Raw genomic sequence first — 13,777 nt, forward strand, 5'->3', positions numbered from 1 at the left:
CTTAAAGAAGGGTGATAATGTTAGCTAGAGAGTGTTGCTGAAAGTCACCATCAAAGACCAGATGAGGATGAGGGAATCTAAAGGTCAGAACAGCTCTGATTTATCACTTTGTTCACTATTTCATTTGAATGACAAATTCTACAGTTAATAAGAAGAGTTTGAGGAGATCTAATCTCACCGCATTCCACTTGAAAGTATCTTCACTTTAAACACCAGTGCTTTGAGATAATTTATAGAAGGACATGGCTATCTTTATTTTCTCTCATAAACTACTATTGGCACTCATCCGTAAGTCTAATTTCTTCTTTGATATATTTTACATGTTTAGACTGATAATAATTCTTCTCAGTTTGCTTCCTTTCCAGCAATAGAATTCAAGCATAAATACACCACTGAGCCCCCGAAGGGTGTTTTCTATGTGGTTTACAATTTTGTTACTGATGATAGAGGACTGACCTTTAATTGGGCAATTTATTAATTTTAAAACTTAGGTTTCTCTATTTTCTGTCCAGCCTTTTAAAAACAAATCTAACAAGAAGAAATTTTTACTATTCCAAATTCTTGGTGAAATGCACTTGGTTTTATAGTACATATTAAATCCTGCTTTTTCATCTGTGATGGTTAAGTTTATGCGTCAAGTTAAGTGGTTCATAGGGTACCTAGATATTTAAATAAACATTATTTAGGATGCATGCATGAGGGCATTTCTGGATGAAATTAACATTTTAACTGGTGGGCTCAGTATAGCAGATGGCCCTCCCCAGAGAGGGTGGATATCACCCAATCCATTGAGGGCCTAAATGAAACAAAGGTTGGAGGAAGGGGGAATTGGGCCCTCCCTGCCTGAATGATTGAGCTGGGACATTGACGGTCTCCTAGTTTCAGACCAGGATTTCCACGATTAGCTACACTGGTCCTCAAACCTCTGAAGTCAGATTGAATTACACCATCGGCTTCCTGGGTCTTCCACCTTGCATGTGGCGGATCATGGGACTTTTCAGCTTCCATAATCATATAGGTCAACAAATCAATTGATAGACTCATTAATTTATATATATATATATATATATATATATATATATATATAATCGCCTATGGGACTCTATTTCTCTGAAGAACCTTTACTAATACAATATCATTACAAGCAAAATACAATGGTAACATAAATGAAAATCAGGGAGAGTTGGTGAAGACCCCATGAAAGAGAGAATTTGGAGTTAAACTACTAAGAATGAAGGGCTTCTAGAGACAGGAAGATGGAGAATGGGCCTTTGAGACATAAGCAATAGAAAAAAATGAATGTAAGGGAGAGAGAATCCTAATGTGTTTAGAAGATAGTCCAGTTCATCAAAATGGAAGAAGATATGAAAAGGTTAGAGGAGTACACTATGTGAGTAAACACTAAACAGGAAGATGGAGTGCCTGTCTACAAGGTTTTACACCATGATTGTAAAACAATAAAAATAATTGTCATTTAATATTTAGCTACTATGTCACTACTATTTACTATGTGATTGGTATCTAAAGCTTTTTCTTAATCCTCAAGTATGAGAAAATAAGTATTATTATCCCCGCTTTGCAGAAAACTGAGGGCCTTATTAGTAAGTAAATATCTGACTACTACTTACTTATTAGTAAGTAGTAGGGTATTAATTTAGATCAATCTGATTATAAAACACTGCCAATTTCTATAATTTTTATAAGAATAATTTGAATTATTCTACTTGCAATATAATGCCTTTTATGTATTCTTCACTATTCACTTACTCAAAGAGAGCTTCTTTAATAATCCAGGAAGGAAATAATTCATGATTTTATTTTTATGGATCCTCAAAACATACAAAAATTAAATATTCAAAATGAAGCCATATACCAACTAAACCTTTACAACTTTGAAGACAGAAAATTGATCATTACAATCTTTAGTATATACTCGCCAGCATCAGTTTGCAAAGGATGAAACATAGCCTTCATTTTTCCCACCCAATACTGAGACCCAGACTGTGGCATCGACAGGAAAGGCAGGATTTAGGGAGAGAACCAGGAGCACTTTTTAGGGACATGCCCTCATGGGACTGTGCACCAGAGTACATAACCCATGCATAAACACCCAGAACACACACATCATCACCTTCACCCAAAAAGTGGCAGGAACATCCCTGCAAAGGGATACAGGAAGCTTATGAAATAGAGCAAAGGATGAAAACATTCTAGACAGTTTAGAAAAAGACACAAAGTTACAGAATTTTTTGTAATATACAAAGATTTTACTATGGCAGCTCACTTTTTATAATTCAAGTAAAATAATCATATTAAATAATAACATCTTATTTAGAATAGCTCAGGGCGGACTTTATCAGAACAGAACAAGCTCTCTCGTGTTTTATTAGTGAAAGCTGTCTTTGACTATTGGCTTAGGAAAAAAGTCAAAGGCTGTGAGATTTGTGATTAAATGCATTAAAGAACATCACTAAGACACAGAATAGTTTCTGCCATGCCTGGCTGTCTCAATCTGTAGTGTATGGGACTCTTGATCTCAGAGTTGGGAGTTCAAGCCCCATGTTTGGTGTAGAGCTTACTTAAAAAACAAAACAAGGAGTGCCTGGGTGGCTCAGTTATTAAGTGTCCGCCTTTGGCTCAGTTCGTGATCCCAGAGTCCTGGGATCAAGTCCCACATCTGGCCCCTTGCTCCGCAGTGAGCCTACTTCTCCCTCTCCCACTCTCTCTGCTTGTGTTCCCTCCCTCCCTGTGTGTCTCTCTCTCTGTCAGATAAATAAACTCTTAAAACAACAACAACAATAGTTTCTCCCATGGGTTAAGTTTTCTATTTATCTGACATCATAATCATATGTAAATTAAATTGTTAGCCTATAAAGACCAAGTCACTAAGCTTGATTATCTTCCATTATACTCTCAAGACCATAAAAATGTGCTTACTTTGACTATAACAGTCATTAATTAGACTTTGTTATGTATAAAAAACTCTTTATGTATCTTTCTCATATACATGTACAGCTTTTTTTTCTCTAGGAAAAAACCTCATGTTTCTTTAAGGCAGAAGTGACCCTTCCTCTATCTTAGATGTTAGTCCTATCTAATAGTGACCTAATTAGAAGAACATTTTTTACCCCGGCAACATTTTTTGTTGCTCCCATGGAGAATCAATATAGCATATTTATTAGAATCAGACTGCTGTGGTCTAATCCTTGCCCTGTCACTTATTAAATATGTGACTTTAATCTGTCTGTGTCTCAGCTCCCTCATGGCTAAAGGAGAGATAGTTATAGTATGTCCTTCCTGGAGTTTTTGTTTTGTTTTGTTTTGTTTTTATGAGGACTAATGAGCTAATGTTTCTAACACTTAGAGGAGCACTCAGAGTATAGTGTGTATATAATATATAAATGTTCATTAAACACATTTGTTTAAAATCATATGTAATTACTCAGAATGGATATATACATGTATGGGAGGAAAGGTGACCTTTTTTACTATGACTACTAATTTAGGTCGGGAAATGGAGATAAAGGGAGGAAAAAAGGTGTCTCAGTCTATTCAGGGTGCTATAATAGAATAGCCCAGGCTTCTCTAACAGACTGAGAACTTAAAAACGAAGAAATTTCCCTCTCACATTTCTGGAGTCTGGAAGTCAGAGCTCGGAGCACTGAACAGTCAGGTTCTATGTTTGTGAGGGTGACTTCCTGGTTCTTAAAAGGCATTTTTTTTCAAGGGAGCTTTCTCAGGCAGTTTTTAGAAGGGTATGATAACATTCATGAGGGCTCCACTCTGATGACCCAGTCGCTTTCCAAGAACCCACCCCTTAAGAATACCTTGGGGGTTAGGTAAATTCAATATATGAATTTGGGGAAGACATAAACATTCAGAACATAGCAAGAGGTACATTGAAAAGTCAGAAACTTTGTTACTACATAGAGAAACTGAAAAATGAAGTCAGTAGCACAATTGGTAACAGAAACAAACAATGGAGAAAGACAACATACTAAAATATGAGGAGTCCTTGTGGCTAATCAATGTGGCTAATAACTGTGTGACCCTTAGATGTCTTAAAGAAGTCAATAAATTCCTCTTTTTGAATTTTTTTTCTTTTGATGAAGCTTTTTTGAATTGGATTTCTGTTCCTTGTCACCAAAGACTCCCAATAAAAATATTAAGACTTTTAGGAAACTTTAATAAGTCTATGTCCTTTAAAGAACCATCTCGACTGGTGACCGACTGTCAAAGGAAACCTGACTTTCGTTAGGCATGCAAATAAGTCCCTACTTCTACCTGCTAATATACCTTCAGTATTTCGTTTGGTTGAACATCAAGCCATTTCAGTTTTTTCAGAGCTAAATTTTATTTCCTCTTAAATATTTATTGAGCAAGAATCAATTTCAATCTGCTAATTATTTTGTTACCATGTCTTCTTGTCACTATAGCCCAATTCACAATGTTATACTAAAAAGTTGTTAATTGCCTAACGCTATTAGTGTAAGTCTCACCACAGCCAATATACCAAGAAAATAAGTGGTTTTATTAGGTTACATAAGGGTTATCTAAAAGAACTTGGAATAGACCATTTTAACAATACAAGTTTACACAAACAATATTTCTTGGGAATAAAATGATCTTAAATGTGAATGATCTTAATGAGGTTTAAGGAAAAGAAAGTGAAAAATATCAATTTTTTAATTGAAATCACTGATAAGAAACAAGAGATATTTAAAGGGTAAAGAATTTCAAGTCCAAAAATTATAAGGTTCAAATCCTGGCTCATGACTTTACCAGTTTGTTTTGGAAATTTACTTAATGTTTTCTTTTTTTTTTTAATTAATTTTTTATTTTTTATAAACATATATTTTTATCCCCAGGGGTACAGGTCTGTGAATCGCCAGGTTTACACACTTCACAGCACTCACCAAAGCACATACCCTCCCCAATGTCCATAATCCCACCCCCTTCTCCCTAACCCCCTCCCCCCAGCAACCCTCAGTTTGTTTTGTGAGATTAAGAGTCACTTATGGTTTGTCTCCCTCCCGATCCCATCTTGTTTCATTTATTCTTCTCCTACCCACTTAAGCCCCCATGTTGCATCACCACTTCCTCATATCAGGGAGATCATATGATAGTTGTCTTTCTCTGCTTGACTTATTTCGCTAAGCATGATACGCTCTAGTTCCATCCATGTTGTCGCAAATGGCAAGATTTCATTTCTTTTGATGGCTGCATAGTATTCCATTGTGTATATATACCACATCTTCTTGATCCATTCATCTGTTGATGGACATCTAGGTTCTTTCCATAGTTTGGCTATTGTAGACATTGCTGCTATAAACATTCGGGTGCATGTGCCCCTTTGGATCACTACATTTGTATCTTTAGGGTAAATACCCAATAGTGCAATTGCTGGGTCATAGGGCGTTCTATTTTCAACATTTTGAGGAACCTCCATGCTGTTTTCCAGAGTGGCTGCACCAGCTTGCATTCCCACCAACAGTGTAGGAGGGTTCCCCTTTCTCCGCATCCTCGCCAGCATCTGTCATTTCCTGACTTGTTGATTTTAGCCATTCTGACTGGTGTGAGGTGATATCTCATTGTGGTTTTGATTTGTATTTCCCTGATGCCGAGTGATATGGAGCACTTTTTCATGTGTCTGTTGGCCATCTGGATGTCTTCTTTGCAGAAATGTCTGTTCATGTCCTCAGCCCATTTCTTGATTGGATTATTTGTTGTTTGGGTGTTGAGTTTGCTAAGTTCTTTATAGATTCTGGACACTAGTCCTTTATCTGATATGTCATTTGCAAATATCTTCTCCCATTCTGTCAGTTGTCTTTTGATTTTGTTCACTGTTTCCTTTGCTGTGCAAAAGCTTTTGATCTTGATGAAATCCCAATAGTTCATTTTTTCCTTTGCTTCCCTTGCCTTTTGCGTTGTTCCTAGGAAGATGTTGCTGCGGCAGAGGTCGAAGAGGTTGCTGCCCGTGTTCTCCTCAAGGATTTTGATGGATTCCTTTCGCACATTGAGGTCCTTCATCCATTTTGAGTCTATTTTTGTGTGTGGTGTAAGGAAATGGTCCAATTTCATTTTTCTGCATGTGGCTGTCCAATTTTCCCAGCACCATTTATTGAAAAGGCTGTCTTTTTTCCATTGGACATTCTTTCCTGCTTTGTCGAAGATTAGTTGACCATAGATTTGAGGGTCTATTTCTGGGCTCTCTATTCTGTTCCATTGATCTATGTGTCTGTTTTTGTGCCAGTACCATGCTGTCTTGATGATGACAGCTTTGTAATAGAGCTTGAAGTCCGGAATTGTGATGCCACCAACGTTGGCTTTCTTTTTCAATATCCCTTTGGCTATTCGAGGTCTTTTCTGGTTCCATATAAATTTTAGAATTATTTGTTCCATTTCTTTGAAAAAGATGGATGGTACTTTGATAGGAATTGCATTAAATGTGTAGATTGCTTTAGGTAGCATAGACATTTTCACAATATTTATTCTTCCAATCCAGGAGCATGGAACATTTTTCCATTTCTTTGTGTCTTCCTCAATTTCTTTCATGAGTACTTTATAGTTTTCTGAGTATAGATTCTGTGTCTCTTTGGTTAGGTTTATTCCTAGGTATCTTATGGTTTTGGATGCAATTGTAAATGGGATTGACTCCTTAATTTCTCTTTCTTCTGTCTTGCTGTTGGTGTAGAGAAATGCAACTGATTTCTGTGCATTGATTTTATATCCTGACACTTTACTGAATTCCTGTATAAGTTCTAGCAGTTTTGGAGTGCAGTCTTTTGGGTTTTCCACATATAGTATCATATCATCTGCGAAGAGTGATAATTTGACTTCTTCTTTGCCGATTTGGATGCCTTTAATTTCCTTTTGTTGTCTGATTGCTGAGGCTAGGACCTCTAGTACTATGTTGAATAGCAGTGGTGATAATGGACATCCCTGCCGTGTTCCTGACCTTAGCGGAAAAGCTTTCAGTTTTTCTCCATTGAGAATGATATTTGCGGTGGGTTTTTCATAGATGGCTTTGATGATATTGAGGTATGTGCCCTCTATCCCTACACTTTGAAGAGTTTTGATCAGGAAGGGATGCTGTACTTTGTCAAATGCTTTTTCAGCATCTATTGAGAGTATCATATGGTTCTTGTTCTTTCTTTTATTGATGTGTTGTATCACATTGACTGATTTGCGGATGTTGAACCAACCTTGCAGCCCTGGAATAAATCCCACTTGGTCGTGGTGAATGATCTTTTTAATGTACTGTTGAATCCTATTGGCTAGTATTTTGTTGAGTATTTTCGCATCTGTGTTCATCAAGGATATTGGTCTATAGCTCTCTTTTTTGGTGGGATCCTTGTCTGGTTTTGGGATCAAGGTGATGCTGGCCTCATAAAATGAGTTTGGAAGTTTTCCTTCCATTTCTATTTTTTGGAACAGTTTCAGGAGAATAGGAATTAGTTCTTCTTTAAATGTTTGGTAGAATTCCCCCGGGAAGCCGTCTGGCCCTGGGCTTTTGTTTCTTTGGAGATTTTTAATGACTGTTTCAATCTCCTTACTGGTTATTGGTCTGTTCAGGCTTTCTATTTCTTCCTGGTTCAGTTGTGGTAGTTTATATGTTTCTAGGAATGCATCCATTTCTTCCAGATTGTCAAATTTACTGGCGTAGAGTTGCTCATAGTATGTTCTTATAATAGTTTGTATTTCTTTGGTGTTAGTGGAAATTTACTTAATGTTTTTGATCCATAATTTCTCACCCCTAAAACTAATGAATATAATTTCCCTCATTCAGGTCTATAGTGGGAATTGTATAATATGTAAAATCATATAACATCATGCCAGGCACAAAACAGTAATATGAGCAATGAAAACAGGTAATTAAAGATATGAACAAGGATTGTGAAGATTCTCATCATTATTGCCTCAGTCAGACGTACGCTTACACTAAGACATTCTCAGGCAAGAACGCATTAATGCAAAGAATTAGTTACTTACAAAACTGTGGAAAGGACAAGAGAATCAAGCATCATTGAAAAGTTTTCAGAGGACAAGAAAGTTTCAGGAATTTCTGTAAAGCTCCCCAGATACCTCAGTTGTCTGCAACACGAAAACAGGAATGCCACTGAGTTTACTCGGCTCTTTCTGTTGATAGAAAAATGTTTGTTTCCTCAAGACTCTATACCTCCATTCATTGCAAAAGGACCATATACAAAGATTTTGTTAGAGTAACTTTAATTACATCTGTTAAATTTGTTTAATTACATCTGCTAATTACAATTTGTAATAAAGTACATTCCCATCTACCATATAAAGCTTGACCTCTTAGATGCAATGTCCTTGTAGTGTACAACAGGACTGTCACTGGTTTAACTTATTTTCCCTTTACAAGGGACTCATTTACAAGGACTCATGATTTCTTCCTCCACTCATTTCTTTATTTCTATATTGAGATCTGTGTTCTAACTCACTTTCTGCTTGGTGAGACACTTTTTTTTTTTGAGATTTTTCTTCTCATATTGGGTATTCATGTGATACAGTCTCTAGATGCTTGTATACCAGCAAATATATAAGTTTGCCCCTAACAGCTGAATGTTATCTTGGCTGATATTTGATTATTATTTTTTCAATAATCTATATGTGATAGAGATGACAACTACGACACCTGCCTGATTCCTTTCTTCTCCTTTTAAGTTGTTTTATTTTGTTGTGGGAACTCATATGATTTCTGTTTATTCTCCCAGTCTAACATTATTTTAGGATATGCTCTAATATCGCTTTTCTAGTCAGTCTTGCCTAAAACTTAGTACAGATTTTCTATTTGCTTTCTCCAGTCTGTTAAATTTTTATTTATAAAAATAGAATGTATTATCTAACTATATCCATAGTTCTATTTTAACAAGTGTCTCAAACTCAACTATTCCTATTTCTCCTCCTGGTAGCAAGTTATTTTCGAATTAATTCTTTTGGGTCTTCCAATTCCTATTTTTTTTCCCCTCGCAGTTTTCATCAGCTGTTTTTGCTCTGTATTTTGAGATACTTCTCTCACCTCCTCCTGACCACATATGCAAATTTCAAGACTGGGTATCCTCATCATTTTTCCTACTGGGTTTTTAAAAACATAAAACACAAAAGTCAATTCTTTCTATGTGGGTTAATTTTTGTTCATATTATTATTAGTTCCCTTCCAAAATGTCATTGCATTGAATTCTACCTTTTGATAATTGGGTTATTCTGATAATATGTGAAATTCTCAAATTCATTCTCATTCTCTCTCTCTCCCTTTGTCTCTGTCTCTCTCTTATCTCCTAGGGCCCACATGTTAGTGCTGTGTTCCTTCTGTTGCTTATTCATCATTTTGTTTAATTTACGGGTACAGGACCAAAAGTTGTGATGGCTTACACGACAGCAAAATTGTCAGTACACTATATCATTAACATCATTCATGACAAGCTGTCCTATTGAGTGTGCAGTGGACAGTCAGGCATGTTTCCAGACCTCAACCAAGAAAGAGCCAGGAAAAGTTCAAGTGGTCCCTGGCACGGATAATATCAAGAAATCTCACTGGGCCTGTCCATAAGCCAGTGCCACTTTGTCTTATTGCCTGATTTTCACGGGACAAGCTTTCTCTATGAATTCCTGATAGAAACTTCTAACAGAAATCAGAAGAGTGATAGCTTATATGAGGGACAGACTCACCTAAAGGAAATATGAGATAAATTTATGATATAAAGGAAATGTTCTATAACTTGACTATAGGAGATATTTATATTTTTCAAAACCCATGAAATTTTATCCCTAATATCTGTAGATACTGCCATACATAAAACTTACCTGAAATAAATATTTTTTTCAAAAGACACTGGAAAAAAACTGTTTATTTCTAGCCACCTAGAGATGACTTGAATGTTGTCATGTTTGTTATGAGCACTTGGGCTTTTTAAAAATTTATTTTTCATATTGTGTGTATTTGTGTGTGTTAGTATGTGACAGAGAAATACAGAGGCAAAAAAACACAAAAAACAAAAAACAAAAACAAAAACAAAAAACCCAGAAAAAAAATCTTAAACTTCTTTTCCAATTTGAAGTGAACTAACAACTTAGTAGTATATCTTTATGTTGAGGGCCTTTATTTGATAAGCCATATCATTCAGGAGTTCCCGTCATCCTGACTGCATACTTGCTCTTGTTTGCAGCTATATATATATTTTTTCTCTTTTAAAATTTTAACTTTTTTTCCAGCACGCTAACATCTTCTTTACCAATGGGAAGGAAAGTGGCCTATTGCAGATACTCTCTCAAAAATTGCTTTTGAATTGTGCTGCCTCACATTTTTCTTGACATTTTATAGAATTCATTAATAACTTGGCTGTCTCCTTACATCATTCTGACTTATATTTAGAGACACAACTTGTAGTCCTTTGTAGACAGAACTGTATTTTAAACAAGAAAAATAAATGTGCAAAAAAACCAATTTTTGATTAGAGGCCCCCAAAACTGTTTAGCTATAATGTGACTACTTGCTTTAAACCTCTTGATGTAAGGGTTCCTTGATAGAACATAAGATGAAATAACAATAAGGAAGTTTATACTTTGTTGGTTTATATGTTTGTTTTTGTTTATTTGAATTTATCCTGAATTTATTGGAATTTATCCTTTGGAAATATTCTTACTTTTAACTATTTATTGCTTTGAATGTGAATAAATTTTATATTTATGAAAGACAAATTTCTATTTAGCAACACTAACACTTCCTCAAAATGATGAGCATCCAAAAGGCCCTGATAGGCTCATACATTTGAGATGAATGATTTGAGAGTTTTTTTCCCTATATCAGAAATTATAAATAGTTTAAATTGATAAGATAATCTATTTTTTTGTCAATATTTCCATATCACAGTTTCACTTTATTTTTTTAAGCTGGTGATACTTTATTATACAGAGAAATTGGCAAAGGACAGTTTCATTTTTGTCAAAGAATCTCCACCAAAAATGTCTAGTGATTCATCTGGTGAAGCAGTTAACATAATAAAATAGTTGGTATTTACTGAGTCCTTGCAATATTCCAGAGCTGTTAAACTAGATGCAAATGCCACCATAAAAACAGGAGTTTTCGGGGCACCTGCATGGCTCACTGGGTTAAGTCTCTGCCTTCAGCTCAGGTCATGATCTCAGAGTCCTGGGATTGAGTCCCGCATCGGGCTCTCTGCCCGGCAGGGAGTCTGCTTTGCCCCCCTCTCTCTGTCTGCCTCTCTGCCTACTTGTGATCTCTGTGTGTCAAATAAATAAATAAAATCTTAAAAAAAAAAAAAAAAGAAAAAAGCACAGGAGTTTTCATTAGGACCCAGACTTAGAAAAGATCCCCCTTCAAAGACTCAATCTTGCACAGACTGAGGACTCCCATTTCTAGAAGTTCAAAAACCTCCTTTCTTACCTCGAGAATGTCCATCATCCTCCTCAACTCCTGACCTCTCCAGTTCTAGTAAAAAACCAGAAACTTTAAGAGATTCAAATTAAGGCCATCTTGTTTAGTGAGTCCTTTAATTCTCCCTGGTGTTCCTACACCCAGGTGCACCATATACTTCTCCAGCAACTTTACCTGCTCCTGGATTTTTCTGTGTTTTGCAAATAATTTCATAATTTTGCTGTCTCCTCTGAATGCTAATGAGCTCCAAGGCCCAGAGAGCAGAGGGGCATATGATCAGCATCAGGACCAACTTCTTCTCATTATGATTTTTCTAAAGATTTACCCACTTAGGGCAGGTTTCTTTTAGGTATGATGAAAGACTAGGAGTCAAATCATTGGCCTTGAGGAAACAGGAATATGATTGGTCTTCTAATTCAATCACTGGGCAGTTGGCTGCTGTAATAGTCCTTCATAAGTTTCTACAGGTCTTCAGGGGTCCCTGGTTTGGGCTCTGATTTTGCAAGAACATCAGTAATTTTCTTCTTCTCCTCCTTGTCCTGGTGTCATCTTCTTTTGTTTCCTTTGGTTGTATCAAGAAACATTTTTAGGCTGTTTAGTTTTCTTTGACACTGCAGGAGCTGGAGCTGTCTCCTGCTGCATTATTTCTGGACCTCCTCCTCTTCCACTATCTGATGTTTCTGAGCTGCCAGCTGCTCCTGCGGGCTGGTTCTCCCACCACTCATCTACAAGATTGTCTGCCATCTCCAGGTGGGACTATTGTGAGCAGACCACCAAGGGAAAGTGGACAATGGCAGGTATTCTCCCTGGCTCCAAGCCCAGAGGCCAGCATTGGCAGCCAGCACAAGGAGCCTCTCCTCTCTGCCCACAGTTTCAGTTTAACTGCAACATTTTAGTAGGAGACTTTTAGATAAAAAAACATCAAGGAAGTAATTGACAAATGATTCCCCATAAATTTTCAAATATTCTCCTACCCACTTAAATGAAAGGAGACTGCGTCACACCTTACAGAATATCTAACTTCCATTAGTAAAATATTGTTGTCCTCTGCAAATACTGTGTAGTACTAGTGCCCAGAGACTAAGATAATGAAAGCTTTACCATAGAAAAGCTGACATTATATTTATCATTATATTTATCACAGATATTATATTTATCCACATTTATTTATTATATTCTTTATACAGAGAGTATACAGATATTAAGTGTAGTGGTGTTGGTTCTAAATAATATTTTTTAATTCTGTTTTTCACTTCTCTATTAGCATTATAACGCTACAAGAAGAAAAAAAGAATCTGACAGCTACATTATGGAGTTATGCAAATTACTTACCACAAACTAAGCTAAATAGCAGACACTTTTATACAAGGGGAAAATGTTCCTAAGCAGGTGCACCAGAATTCTTTCACGACTGTCAAAAACCAAACCCTGCGAACTCTTTCTTGAATTAATTTAGAATAATTTCTTCTAAATATAGAAGTCTTCATCTAGACTATCAACTTATAGTGGCCTTCTAAATGCCAAGCAAACATTCTTTATTATACTTCTTATCTGATTGTATGCAAACAATTAACTGAAAAGAAATTCCTTCCACAGTATGTTTCAAAGATTTTTAGTGTTAGCCATTTAACAATGTTTGAGTTCAAACTGTTTTTTTTTTTTTTCCCCTCTTCAATCACTATTTGGCTATCTCGCACTTGTGTATTAAATAAAAGTTAGTATCTACTTCTAATTTATTGTGTTCTTCTTCAGCATGCTCCCTGGCCTTATAATATGATACAAAATAAATTAGACTTCCTCGATTTCCATTGTAATCATAGCCATTGTGTAGCCTTCATCATTACATTTGGCATTTGCTTTCCATTCCCTTCTAGGTAAATAATGACAATATTTCCATTTTTTTTTTAATAAGTTCTCAAAAAAAGGCAACCTTGTGCTTTTCTAACAAGCCTATTCAAACTCGACTTGTTTAACCAATACTTTAAAAATTAATATAAATTAATTTGACTGATAAAATATACTTTGTTTTAAGATAAAACGTACTTTGTCCAGGATTTTGACTGCTTTTTCATTCTGGTAGTAGAATTGAAGGAGAATGATCACTGCCCATAAGAAATTTGTTTAAAAGAAAAAGCCGAGATGTCTTTCAGCAGAAGAATGTATAAAGAAGATGTGGTCCATATATACAATGGAATCACTTAGCCATCAGAAAGGATGAATACCCAACTTTTGTATCAATATGGGTGGGACTGGAAGAGATTATGCTGAGTGAAATAAGTCAAGCAGAGACAGAATGTTATCATATGATTTCGCTTACTTGTGGAACATAAGGAATAGCATGGAATTCATTAGGAGAAC

General features: G+C 35.9%; 1 pseudogene; it reads right to left on the reverse strand.

The window, feature by feature from the left end:
• Positions 1 to 11,344: 11,344 nt before the first annotated feature.
• LOC132010110 (uncharacterized protein C3orf26 homolog) lies at positions 11,345 to 12,163 on the reverse strand (annotated as a pseudogene).
• Between the last annotated feature and the right edge of the window lie 1,614 nt (positions 12,164 to 13,777).

The sequence above is a fragment of the Mustela nigripes genome, chromosome 2 (assembly GCF_022355385.1).
Source record: "Mustela nigripes isolate SB6536 chromosome 2, MUSNIG.SB6536, whole genome shotgun sequence".
Classification (NCBI taxonomy): domain Eukaryota; kingdom Metazoa; phylum Chordata; class Mammalia; order Carnivora; family Mustelidae; genus Mustela; species Mustela nigripes.